At 45.4% G+C, this 12,571-nt stretch overlaps 1 long non-coding RNA gene across 3 annotated transcripts in view; it reads left to right on the top strand.

Moving 5' to 3' along the window:
* The window catches only part of LOC140701126 (uncharacterized), a 66,179-nt gene that overhangs the window by 32,663 nt on the left and 20,945 nt on the right, over positions 1–12,571 (top strand). For 2 of the 3 annotated variants that reach the window (XR_012080001.1, XR_012079999.1), the window contains exon 4: positions 2,480–2,619. This is a non-coding gene — a long non-coding RNA (uncharacterized lncRNA). Of the gene's footprint in view, positions 1–2,479; positions 2,620–7,157; positions 7,410–12,571 lie in introns of those variants that run through there. The other variant, XR_012080000.1, reaches the window with a different exon arrangement.

Here is a 12,571-nt window from a genome sequence, read left to right as displayed (position 1 = left end):
TGGGCCCCACTCACAGAACTACTGAAACTCAAGAGTTTGGGGCCCATCTTCAGTGTGTTACCAATCTCTCCAGGGCATCCTGAGCACACAAAAGTTTGAGAACCACTGCCCTCATAACTTCCAGCAAGCCCAGTGTTTAATTTCCTTAACTTGGCTACAGCTGATAACATCTTGTTTTTAAGGGTTTGGAAGGAAATTGATGGAAATTATTGATGTGGAGGTAAGAGTAGGGCTGGCTGGAGAAACACAGGCTTGTGTCCAGGTTCTGGTTGAGAGAAGAGGAACCACCAGTGGCAGGAAGAACCCTGGCTCTCAAATTAGTCTTTTCTGGCTCCTCACCTTTGACCTGCTCATGCAAAATGATGCCTTCCAATCTCTCTTAGTTTGCTGTCTCCCAGGCAAGACCTTGATCATTAGTAATGCAGCTCAGTACAAAGAGCCTGGAGGTACTCATGTTTTAATTGTTTCTTTCATGCTTACTTACACATAAAAGATCCATGTGTATGTATGTGTATGCAGGTATATACACACACACAGACACACACACACACAGTCTCTCTTTCTCTCCTTACATTTCCAAAATCTGTTTCTAGAAGTTTTTGAGCCAAGCTGGTTCTTCTCAGAGCTGCCGTGTATGGTAGCACAGGCTGTGCACTGCACAATTTAGGAGGCGTCATTTATAGATGCCACCACTTACCTGTCCTAGGAGGGTTGTCTCCTGTTGGCTGGCTGCCTCCTCCTCTCCATTCCTGGTTGGCCTCACCCTTTAGCCTAGGTCTTGCTTTCCTTTTTTTCTTCTGAGGCATTCCTGTTAAATGTTTGCACCAGCCGTGGGGGCTGCCTTCTCTTCCAAGATCCGTCCATATACACAGTGTTGGGTTTGCCTACTCAGAGTTCCACCAGATCCTTGGTTTCTAGGACTGAGAACAAAGTCTCCTTGGGCTCTCCTGTCTTTCACTGTCTATTCCCAAACTATTCTGAACTCCCCAGGGTGACCAGGGAGAGTGACACTGTCCTAGGTAAAGCCACAAGGAGATGGCATCTGGCTGCTACTGAATACTGCCAGGAAATGCTGAGTTATTAGAAACCAAAGCCTCCAAGTCTCTGTGCTTTAGGCGTGAATCAGTACAAGAAGAGCCCATAAGAAGCATCCCTGGTCCTAGACAGTGCGGGGAAGTGATGAGTCTGATCATGGCTGCCTCTGCGCCTCTGATTCTGTGCACAGTGCGCGGTGGGGCCAGACGTGGGAGAGACTCTTACACGAGAAAAGCCATTTGCTGGAAGTTTTCCTCCCTGGTGACACTGGAAGAGTTCCTGATGACTTCCTTCCCCGTGTGTTCCTTTTTCACGTGTGCGTCTTGCATACGTCTGTTTGTAAGGGCTTTGTTTGCTTTTTGAATTGGAAGATAAAAGTTAGTAAAATATCAGCTCTGAATATTGCAGACCCTTTTGGCTGGTGGTTTGATCCCTGCAGCCTCAGACTCAAGGCTGGTTCTAAACAGCCATAGGCTGGGTTTTGACTGTCCGATGTGTTATAAAGAGCAAAAACTTGCCCCCCTCTCTCTCTCTCTTTTTTCCCTCCAAGACAACAAAGTCACTTGGCCTGAAAGGTATCTTCAAAGACTCTCCCTCTGGCACTGAGCCTTGCCTGCGTCCGGCTCTCTTCAGGGTGAATCCTCACATGGAGGAAAAGCATTTGGCTTTCGGTTCGGCTCTGCCAACCAGACCTGTGTCCTTAAGAACGCATTTCTGAGCCCGTTGGTTTCATTGCAGGTTTTTTTCACCTGTCGTTGCATTTGCCTTCTGGGGCTGTTTAGAGCAGGGCTGGCAGACATTTTCTGCAAAGGGCCCCACAGTAAGTACTCCAAGCTTTGCAGGCCATCACGGTCTCTGCTGCAACTTCTCAACTGTGTCATTTTGGGGAAAGCCGCCAGAGACAACACACGAAGGAACAGGGCTGGGTGTGTTCCCAGTAACAAAAACACAGCGAGCAGGATTCGGCACACTGGCCAGACTTTGCCAACTCCTGATTTAGCAGATGAGGCAAGAAAGGGATGTGAAAGTAAACTGTAAAGTGCCACTGAAAAGTAAGGGATGGCGAGGTATAGAGGCCACACTGTGGGCTCAGTACACACCAGGAGGCCTCACTGGTACCGACTGGAACCGCCAGTGGAAGGGTTACCGGGGCCGCGGCGAGCAGGCGTGCTGGCCAGCAGAGAAACTGCCCCCACGAACACACTCCCTTTCCAAGGACTAAGCCTGAGAGTGGACTTTGGGAAGCTCAGGGCAGAAACAATCGGGGCACCAAATGAGCTGACCAGCTCTTGACAGCCCTGGTTGGGAAAGTCAGTTGCCCACATCTAGAGACCTTGGGGGAGCTTGGCTCCGTCCATCCGCTGGGGGCAGAGGAGCGCCTGGTACCTGCCGGCTCATTGCGGGCCACATGGGGAGCGTGCTCAGACCCTGCTTGTTTCTACAGATGACGAGGACAATTGTGCCACCTCCAAGGGGGGCAGCGTGGAGTCCTGGAGAGACAAGGAGCCACAGAACCACGTAAAACTGGATTCAAGTCCCATCCCCACCATATAATTGACAGTCAGCATTTGGTGCCACTTAACTGTAAGTAACTTCTCTGAAACTCTTCATCTGTCAGAGTAAAGAGTACTACTTATGGCTGTCGTGGTGATTAAATTAGGTAATTACATGTGTGGCACATAGTTATCCTTCAGGAAATCTTTGTGCCCTTCTTGGAGTAAATGCGTTCATCAGATGACTTTCCGCTATGAGGAAGGGGCAGCGATCTTGGCTGCACCAGGGAAGGCTGAATGGGGAAGGTGGTCCTACTTTGCTTGAGGTGATGCTGTTATAATTAATCCTGGGGAACTGCTCTCTCGCCTCCACTAAGGATTATACATGATTTAATGCGCTTACATTTCAGCATGAATGGTTCAAGGGTACCTGTCAGATGTAAGAATTAGTGACTTTCGGATGAAGGAAGAATGTGAAATTGGGTATCAGTGGGGAGGTAGCATCTTCTCACCTAGAAATGTGAGTCCTGTGATCAGGGCCAGAACCACTGTCCATGTAGTCGGTGAACGGCACTGCCTGGGCTGCACCCTGTGCCCTAGTCCTGGTTCTCAAAGCACTCAGTTTAGTGGGGACACATGGAAATTGTGATGGTCGGTTCTCTGTGTCAACTTGCCTGGGCCTCAGAGTGCCCAGGTACTTGTCAAATGTTATTCTGGGTGGTTCCTGCGAGGGTGTTTTTGGATGAGGTGACCATTTTTTAGTCAACTGATCATTATTTTTTTTTTCCTAAAACCATTTTATGAGGTATGGTTTTGATATCCCCAAAGCTGCACAAATTTAACATATACAACTTGATGAGTTTGGAGATAAGTGTGTACCCATGAAGCTGTCACATAATCTCTGCCATAACTACATCTATCACTCCCCAAAATTTCTTCCCATCCCATGATTATTATTACTGTTATTATGGTCATGATTATGTGTGATAAGAACACTTAAGATCTGCCCTCTTACCAAATATTTGAATATACAGTACATTGTTAGCTATAAGAACTGAAGGTAGAGTAGATCTCTAAGACTTGTTCATCTTGCATAACTGAAACTTGGTACCCTTTGACTAATACTGCTCCATTTCCCCCTCCCTCCAGCCCCTAGCAACCACTATTTTTCTCTACTTCTGTGAGTTTTAACTATTTTAGATTCTTCATACTAGTGGTATCATGTAATATTTGTCCTTTGTGTCTGATCTATTTCACTTAGCATATTATCCTCCAGGCTCATCTATGTTGTTGCAAGTGGAGGAATTTCCTTCTTATTCATGGCTGAATAATATTCCATTGTATGTATAGACCATGTTTTCTTTATCCAGTCATCCATCAGTGGACATTTAAGTTGCTTATGTGTCTTGAGTATTGTGAATAATGCTGCAGTGAATATGGGAGTGCAGATATCTCTTTAAGATCTTGATTTCAATTCCTTTGAGTATATACCCAGAAACAGGTTTGCCGGGTCATACAGTAGTTATACAGACCTCGTTTTATTGGGTTTTCCTTTATCGCACTTTGCAGATACTGCATTTTCCCCAAATTGAAGGTTTGTGGTAACCCCGCATGGAGCAAGTCTTAATAGCACCATTTTCCCAACAACATTTGCTCATTTCCTCTCTCTCTGTCACATTTTGGTAATCCTCACAATATTTCAAACTTTTTTATTATATTTGTATGGTGATCTGTGATCAGTGATCTTTGTTATCATTCCAAAAAGATTATGACTCGCTGAAGACTGAGCTGATGATTAGCTTGTTTTAGCAACAAAGTATTTTTGAATTAAAGTATACTGCATTTTTAGACATAATGCTGTTGTACACTTAATAGACTACAGTATAGTATAAACATAACTTTTATACGTACTGGGAAACAAAAAAAATCTGTGACTTGCTTTATTGCAATATCTGCTCTATTAAGGTAGTCTGGAACTGAACTTGCAGTATCTCCAAGATATCCCTGTATTTTTCATTTTTTGAGGAACCCCATACTGTTTTACATAAAGGCTATATCAGTTTACATTACCACCAACATCGTACAAGAATCCTCTATTTTCCACATCCTTAACAACACTTGTTATCATATATGTTTATATATGTGTGTTTATGTATAGAATCTTCATCCTAACTCGTTGAGAAAATCTCAATGTGATTTTGATTTACATTTCCCTAGTGATGTTGAGCACCTTTTCATGTACTTATTGGTCATTTGTATGTCCTCTTTGGAGAAATATCAGTTCAGTTCCCTTGCCCACCTTAAAATCAGATCATTTGTTCTTTTGGCTTTTTGCTGTTGAATCACAGGCATCCCTTACAGAGGGTGGGCAGTGACACTGGGACAATCAGGACCTCTGTTAGAGCCACATCCAGCCTCTGTGAAAGAGTTTTAATAACATTTATTGAGCTCTTACTATTTGTCGGATAGTGATAAATGCTTTCCAAGAAGTTCTCAGTTAAGTCCCCCAACAAATGAGGAACGTACCCCTTTTACTACCTCAGGAAGGTCACCAAACCTTCCTAAGATGACCAAGGTAGTAAGGCAGAACTGGGACTCAAATCCAAACCCCTCTTGGAGCCCACGGTCCAGGGAGGAAGATAATTGCACAGGAGGTACTGTCCATGTGATGAAGGATAGAGCGATGGGAAGAATAGTGCAGGGAGGCCAGAGTGGGTGACATCTTGGCTATTTGGAGAAAGGACCACTGCATCTGAAACCCAAAGGATGAGAAGGTGTTTAAGAGGCCAAGACTAAACCCTCCTGAGTCAGCGGAGGGCATGAACAGGTTTGAGTGCTGGTTTGTAATACTATCAGATGCAACATGACATTTTCTATTTGAAGAAAATATTTTTGAGACCCCTTTTAGTAGTATAATTTACCTATACACATAATTTTAAAAAATCAATATGAAGTCCTAATTGTAACATAGAAGAAACCAAGGGAAAGCAGTTTAAATAAAATGAAATGCATTTCCATTTCTAAATACCCAAGCACAGCGACACTGGAAGACAGAGTAAAGGAGGCACAAAATTACACCTCTTGAAGGCGTGACAGTGTGTGGAGATGCCCGGTGGTGTTAGGCTGGCAACTCAAACACCGTGAGCAGCACTGCCAACAGCGCTGGGAATTTCTAAAATGATGAACGGCGTTTGGTAATGTTCCAGATAAAACAAAGTACGGTCTTTCTTTGATTTACATAGTAGCTGCGTCCTTGGAAATTTTATTTTGTGCAAAAAAGAAACACCCCACTGTGTTTATATGTAAAATGGGGTTTGGTCTAGGCTCAGATCATTATAACCAGTGTTTCATCTGTCTCCTGTCTGGTGGGACATTCAAAACGATGCGGGTCATGGATAACTCACTTTTTTTGCATCAAACTGCTCTGATAACTGGGACCTACCACACCCCTCATCCCAACACTTATGTCAGTCGTGCCTCCCCAGTATGACACCAAAGAGCCCTCCCAAATTTCTAAAAGGCCTCCTGGGGATGATGATAGCCCACCACCACCCAAAAAACACCAAGCTACAGAAACTCCAGAGCAGTAGTGACTTACAGAAGTGTGTGAGCCACATATGTAATTGTTGTGACTATATTGAAAGAAGTTGAATGAAACAATTGAAATTGACTTTAATGCTTTCTTTAACCTCATTTAGCCACAATATTTCACCAACATAGACATTAAAAATTAGGTTTTTTCATACTAAGTCTTTGAAATCCAGTATGTCTTTTACACTTACAGCACATCTCAGTTCAGACTGGTCGCATTGTACATGCTTAACAGCCTCGTGGGGCTACTGGCTGTCTGATTGGCTAGTGCAGCCTGGAAAGCGTTAAGTTCCCCTCTTTGGTGGAAGGACTTCTATTTTGAATCCTCTGTTTGCAGAACTCTGACACTTGAGGAAATACAGGCTCGAGTTTTTCAGACGGATGTGTAGAATCCTTACCGAAGGCTGGGACCTGAACTGCAGTGGACACGCTGCTCAGGGCCAGCCACACCGTCCACTCCCAGCTCCTGGACACAGAGCGGTGTGAAGTCACAGGCAACTGCTAACCACATGGCTCAGTGCTGCCTGCAAATTAAAGGCCCCCTTGAAAATGCTGGAAACAGATGTTCAGAAATCTCTGACCTCTCATCGTTAATTTCAGAATTTAAATGCCTGTTAATTTCCCCTTTTTATTGCTGAGCTCCGCACAGCGGCATGCTCAATGTCAATGCAATCTCCTTGGGAGACGTTCAATATATCAAATCTGCTGGAAATCCGGACACTTGGAGGAGAGGACTGGGACAGAAGGGACAGGGCATTGAGGGGACACAGAGCGAGGTTGAGAGGAGGCTTCTCTGGCTGGAATCGTGGCCTGAGCAAAAGATCTAAACGCTAGCTGCCTGCCCTTGGCCTGGGCACACATCAAGAAGGGCTTCAGGGAGGAATGTACATGAGCCTCATTCCCTCCCTGTGCCTGCCACTGGCCTCTTGCATCTGATGACCCAAAGCGGCTTCGCGGGAGCTGTGTCCCAGCAGTGGACAGCAGGCAGACCTGAGTCAGGCCAACCCAGGTTCAAGTTCTGTTTCCTTTGCTTTCTAGCTGGGAGATCTTGGGCACGTACCTTCACCTCCAGTTGCTTGGCAGAAAATGAGAGTAAGAGCCCGTGTTGCAGCTGTGAAATAAAATTCACATTTTATGGCAAGACAAGAAAAATATAAACATTTCTCCACCCTTCGGCCTCCTCTCTCCCCCACCGTGCATCGTGTATCTGCGTTATGCATCGACCAAACCTCCCCATCAGCGGAAATACCTGCTCAACCATAAAGAGCAGCAGTCTCTTAGCACCGACAAGACAACACCTTAAAAGATAAGCTTTCTTCTTCATCTTGTAATGGGCCACGATGACCCACAACCCACTGCTAGCTAGATTGTATAAACTGTCAATAATACATCATTTAATGTCCAGCCCTTTATCTTCAAAACCTTATGTAACTGTGCTTTGACCTTGAACAGCTGGAACAGTTCTTGGAAATTTCTGAGGGGCTGTTCCCAGGTTGTAATCCTCAATTTGGCTCAAGTAAAAATTTTCCATTCTTGTCTTCGATCGACTGGTTAATTTTTTTTGTCAACACAGCTTTGAGAATTTCACGCTATAAGAGATACAGCACCTGGCCTGGTGCCTGGCACACAGTGAGGGCTTAGCAAGTGTCCACTCCTTCCCCTGCTCATCTCCTAGTCTCAGCGCCTTGGTTGGGGCACTGATGGCATTTACAGTGGCGTGACGATGCCTTCGGAGAGCTGAAGTTTTAACCATCCAGGGTGTCTCCCAGTACCGTGCTCTGGGACATGAAGGTGTTTTGAGCCACAACCTCCGGGAGAAGAACCAAGGCAGCTTCCTGCTCAGACCAGAGGCCCTAGAAAAGCGCTGTGGCTGAAGCACCTGACTGGGACCCAGTGTGTCCACGTGATAAGCCCCTCAGCCCTTGGCTGACCTGACGCAGACCCCACACTTCCTCGGAGAGTGAGGGGAGGATGGTCGACAGAGAATGAGAGCGCACCCCATCATTGCCAACGGGAAGACCCCACGAGACCTCCCTGGGACACCTCATCGCGTCTGCCTGACCAGCCTGTTCGGGATCGGACACGGCCACATCTTGGGATGGGCCCTGGCGGGAGCGGTGACCTTGACCACGCCCGTTCTTCCAAGACCCTTGGTTGTGAGCTCCCCCTTCCCCCATGAAATCTCTCCTCATCGAAGGCCTCCTGGGCTTTCTTTAAACATTCCTCTGCAGTGCCCTAGCTTGGCCTTGAGTTTCCAGCCAATTTTTGTGAAGGAAAGTGATTACACTTTGTCAGTACTTTGGAGAAAATACAATTTCCTTCACAAAAGAAAGGCCTCTAGGGCTTTTAACGTCCCTTCTGTAAGAAAGGAGGGGAGAAGCTCTTGGCAGCCGAAGAGCGCCCCAACTTTCACTTCCACGTCGTCTTCACCCTTGTAATTCAGCCCACTCCCTGGGGGGACGATGGAGGGGAAAGGATACAGACCCTGACGAGGCCTCCCTAGCGCCCCGAGAGTCCCTCCTGCGCGCAGGCGGGGAGCGGGTGGGCTGACCTCCAGCAGCTCCGTGGTGGTCGCTGTGCCCTCCGGGTGCAGGGCCTGCTGGTGGGACGACCCCATCAGGTGGGCCTGGGCCAGCTTCCCAGCTTTCACCAGTGTTGGTGAGATCACTTTCCTCTGTTGAACGGGAGCCAAAGGAGCAGTAGTTACCAAACTCCCCAAATTGGGACCTTGCTTGTAGTGTTTGCACCCCTGTTTTACAGCCACCTGGAGCCCAGACGGGGGCAGGGAGGCCACTGCCTCCCGGTATTTGCAGTATACGCAGACCTCTGCGGTGGCGTTGGCTGCGTGGTTGCATAGGAAAACCAGGGGCCTCCTCAGATTCAAGCGACAGTCAGTCCCCAGCCTCCTCTTTCTGCGGCTTGAAGTTAGGAAGCCCCGCGCGCGTAACCACAGCAGGCCTGACCGTGCTCTATGGACGGCACGGCCTGACTCGGAGGTGCCAGGCCTGCGTGCTAAGGAAGGACGGCCTCCACTGCAGCAGAAACAAAACCTTAAAAGCCCAGAAGCTTCCATTGTGCCTTTTAGACTTAATAATTAGGGTCACAAAAGGTGACTCACTGTCTCCGCCTCCAGACATGAGGAGAAGCCAGTTTATCTGAAAATTTCTGCCCTAGCAGGCGCCCCAGGAGACTTCTGAGAAGCTTTGGCAGAGTCTTGGGTTAGAGAGCCCCTCGGGACCCCACCACAGATAGGAAGCCTGGATTCCAGAGTCCCTTCTTCAGACACAATTTCATACATTAACTTACAATTCGGGCTTGGTTTTCACTCTGCAATGGAATTAAATAGCTCTGCTGACTTAGATCAGGCAGGACACATTGCTTTCCAAAGCCTACCGTGTCTCACCCCTTTTTGCCCTCGCCCCACGTGGTGTCTCCGCCTTCCTGTCTTCCTTACTTATGATTCTTTGTTGCTCGTAGTCTCCTCACCTCCTAGCCAGTCTCTTCAGTTTCTTCTCTTCCCAGTTCCCCCCAGAAGCCCACACCCACTCCATTTTCTTCTCTCATTTCTCATCTTAGAAAAAGTCAGGCGGCCAGGGTTTTCACAGACCTATCTCCCTTGGGTACAAAGACAATGCAAACGGCAATGAAAGACCAGCTCTCTTGAGTCTGCCAGTGGTGCTGAGGGGAGGGCCGGGCCTGGGAAGTCGGAGGAGATGAGGTGTCCCAGGTCTGCCGCACGGCCGACCAGGAGCAGGGTTCTGTTCTGTTGACACTGACGATGTTCAGGAATGTCGCAAATATGAGGCAGTCCATCAGCCTGAGAGTCGATGCTAAAGAATTCCACGAAGAATTAGGCAAACGCTAGAGATGAAGGAGAATGCCAAAATCACATCTCCTGGCCTTTCTGGAGGTGAAGGAGCCTGAGGGCTAACCTGGAGGGAGAGTGTGATGTGGACAGATGTTGCGTCCTCAGGTTCATCCCATTCATGACAAAGTTCCTTTACTGAGGTTGCTTGACGTCAGAGACCCCAAGTGACCAGCAAAGAAACCACACATAGAACATCTCTTTAACTTTTAGATGTGCATGTAAAACACAGGGCAACAGGTGTTTGAAGAAGGAGCAGTAAACCCAGTGGTGCTCCTTGGATAATTAAAGAGGATGCAAAGTTTTCGTTCATGATAACCAGGTCCGCCCCCATGTATACTGGACTCACATACATACGGGCAGGGCAGATGTGGGTTTATTTATTCCTGTATGAAAAAGGCAATTGGCAGAGTCTGAAACCCCTGTGCCCAGTCAGTGCCCTGCTTGTTCGAAGGATTAGGTCGAGTGAGAACTTCTGAAGGGTCATCTGGGGTGAGCAAGAAAAACGGAGCGAGGGAGAGACTGCCTCATCCGTCCGGGATTAATGATTTCCCTTTCTTCTTTTCCTGCTTTGGCCTCAGAAAAAACCAAAACTGTTCGCCAGGCTGTTTCATGCAGAAGCTCCAAAGCTATGTCAAGCCGTCAGTGACACTATCAGTTCCAAGATGCTTGTCATTGTGTGTCATCCCAAGCGATGCCAGAAACACATTTTGAGATTATGCTTGTTCGGAATGATAGCACTCCATCCTTAGGGACCAGGCAGCAGAGCGCTTTGTTGATTGGAAATTTAGATAACTGCTAAGAAATGGTGGGGGGGAGATAGAATCTAGCAAACGAATTTCTTGTGGCTGCCGGGCTACTCTTCATGCTAACAGGATGTTTTCATTAGTTAATGGGTCGGTCCAAAGAACTGATAAATCTGGTTGAATATTGATCATTTGATCAGTGTTATTTAGAGGACTCAAGGGACTGCACTAATTGAGATGTCTTTCCCGAGTATGGGGAAGAGCAAGAACTGAAAGCAGCAATGCCGAAAAAGAAAAGAAAAAAGAAATCCTAGTGAAAAACAGGGACTATTAAAAAAATTTTTTTGTCTTAACTTTTTAAACTCTTCAGAAAAAAAAACCGCTATTCAAAGGAAACCTGTTGATACAGCTGGCTTCCTGGAAAGACTGGGGTCCTTTACAAACATTACCTAATCCAGTCCTCAGAATCATCTTATTGCCATTTCTCTCCCCACTTTGCAGCTGAGACATAAAAAGACTCAGTGTCTTAGCTGAGGTCACAAGACCGTAATTCAGAGCAAGAAGGACTTAACCCAGTTCTCAAGCTTGCCAAGACAAAGTTATTTTCAAAATTATACATTGACCAGAGACTGGCAGTCAGGTCACTTTTAAAGGACAGAACATAACACTAATATCAGATTTTTGAACTATAATTCTTTATACAAGAAGGTAAGGGGTAGGAAATTTAAAACATCCAAGGAAAGAATATGTAAGCCAAGTACCATATATTGAAACAAACTGACCTTCAAGTATAATAACATCCACGGACAGATTGTTATGAACATAATAAAATTTAAGGAATATTATACCCAGGAGGAATCTTTTGGAGAACCATCTTGAACCAACCAAAATGATGGGTGAGACCCAGGCATAAGGACTGATGGTTAGTATTAAATATTTGTTTAGAGCTAATAATGTTAAGTGATGGAAATTGTGGAGGTAATATAGGAAGAACTGTGATGTGACAGTATTTATGTAGCCCAACCGTCGAAGTATAAACAGACAAGATGGAAGGTATGTGGAAGGTAGAAAAGCTAATTGGCAGCTTTATAATGTTTACTGTGAGTAAAAATAATATTAATTCAAGTTAAATGCTGGATGACACAGAAAGGAGGCAAGAGAAGGGGTCCCTTGCTGCTGGCAAGATTGCTTAATGTATAGAATAGATAGTATCCAAAAAGTGGAATAAGAGTATTAAAAGGAAGTGTTCACTTAATGAACAAACATACAAAACCTTCCTAAACACAAAGATACATCAGAGAGAGTGTCCATATAACCACAGAATACGAGGCAAAGTATATTAATCATACCGGTAAAAGTGAATGAGCTTAATTTACCTATAAAAATAAAAAGATCTTCAGATTGACTAATAAAGCAAAATAAAAAAATATGCTATATTAAAAGAATACCACTTAAAACAGATTCAGATAGGTTAAAAATAAAAGGGTGAAAACTAGAAAACATGGCAAACCTATTTTAGTTATGCTGTTGGTAGTAATGTTTGCATCATTATTCTGAGGTTATTACGTGAGCTATTGGGGTCAGGAAATAACTAATTATGCTGATGTGAGTAGTTATGCTGCTGTTGGGAAGAAGAACTTTTTTAAATTGAGATATAATTGACGTTTAACATTACATTAGTTTCAGGTGTTCAGCACCATGATTTGATATATGTATGTATTGTAAAATGATTACTACACTAAGTTTAGTTAACTTTCCTCATCACATATAGTTATTTTTTGCGTATGTGTTGAGAACTTTTAAGATCTACTCAATAGCAACTTGCAAATACACACAACACT

This window comes from Vicugna pacos, chromosome 14 (assembly GCF_048564905.1).
Source record: "Vicugna pacos chromosome 14, VicPac4, whole genome shotgun sequence".
Taxonomy (NCBI): Eukaryota; Metazoa; Chordata; class Mammalia; order Artiodactyla; family Camelidae; genus Vicugna; species Vicugna pacos.
This window is presented reverse-complemented; position numbering and strand designations above follow the sequence as displayed.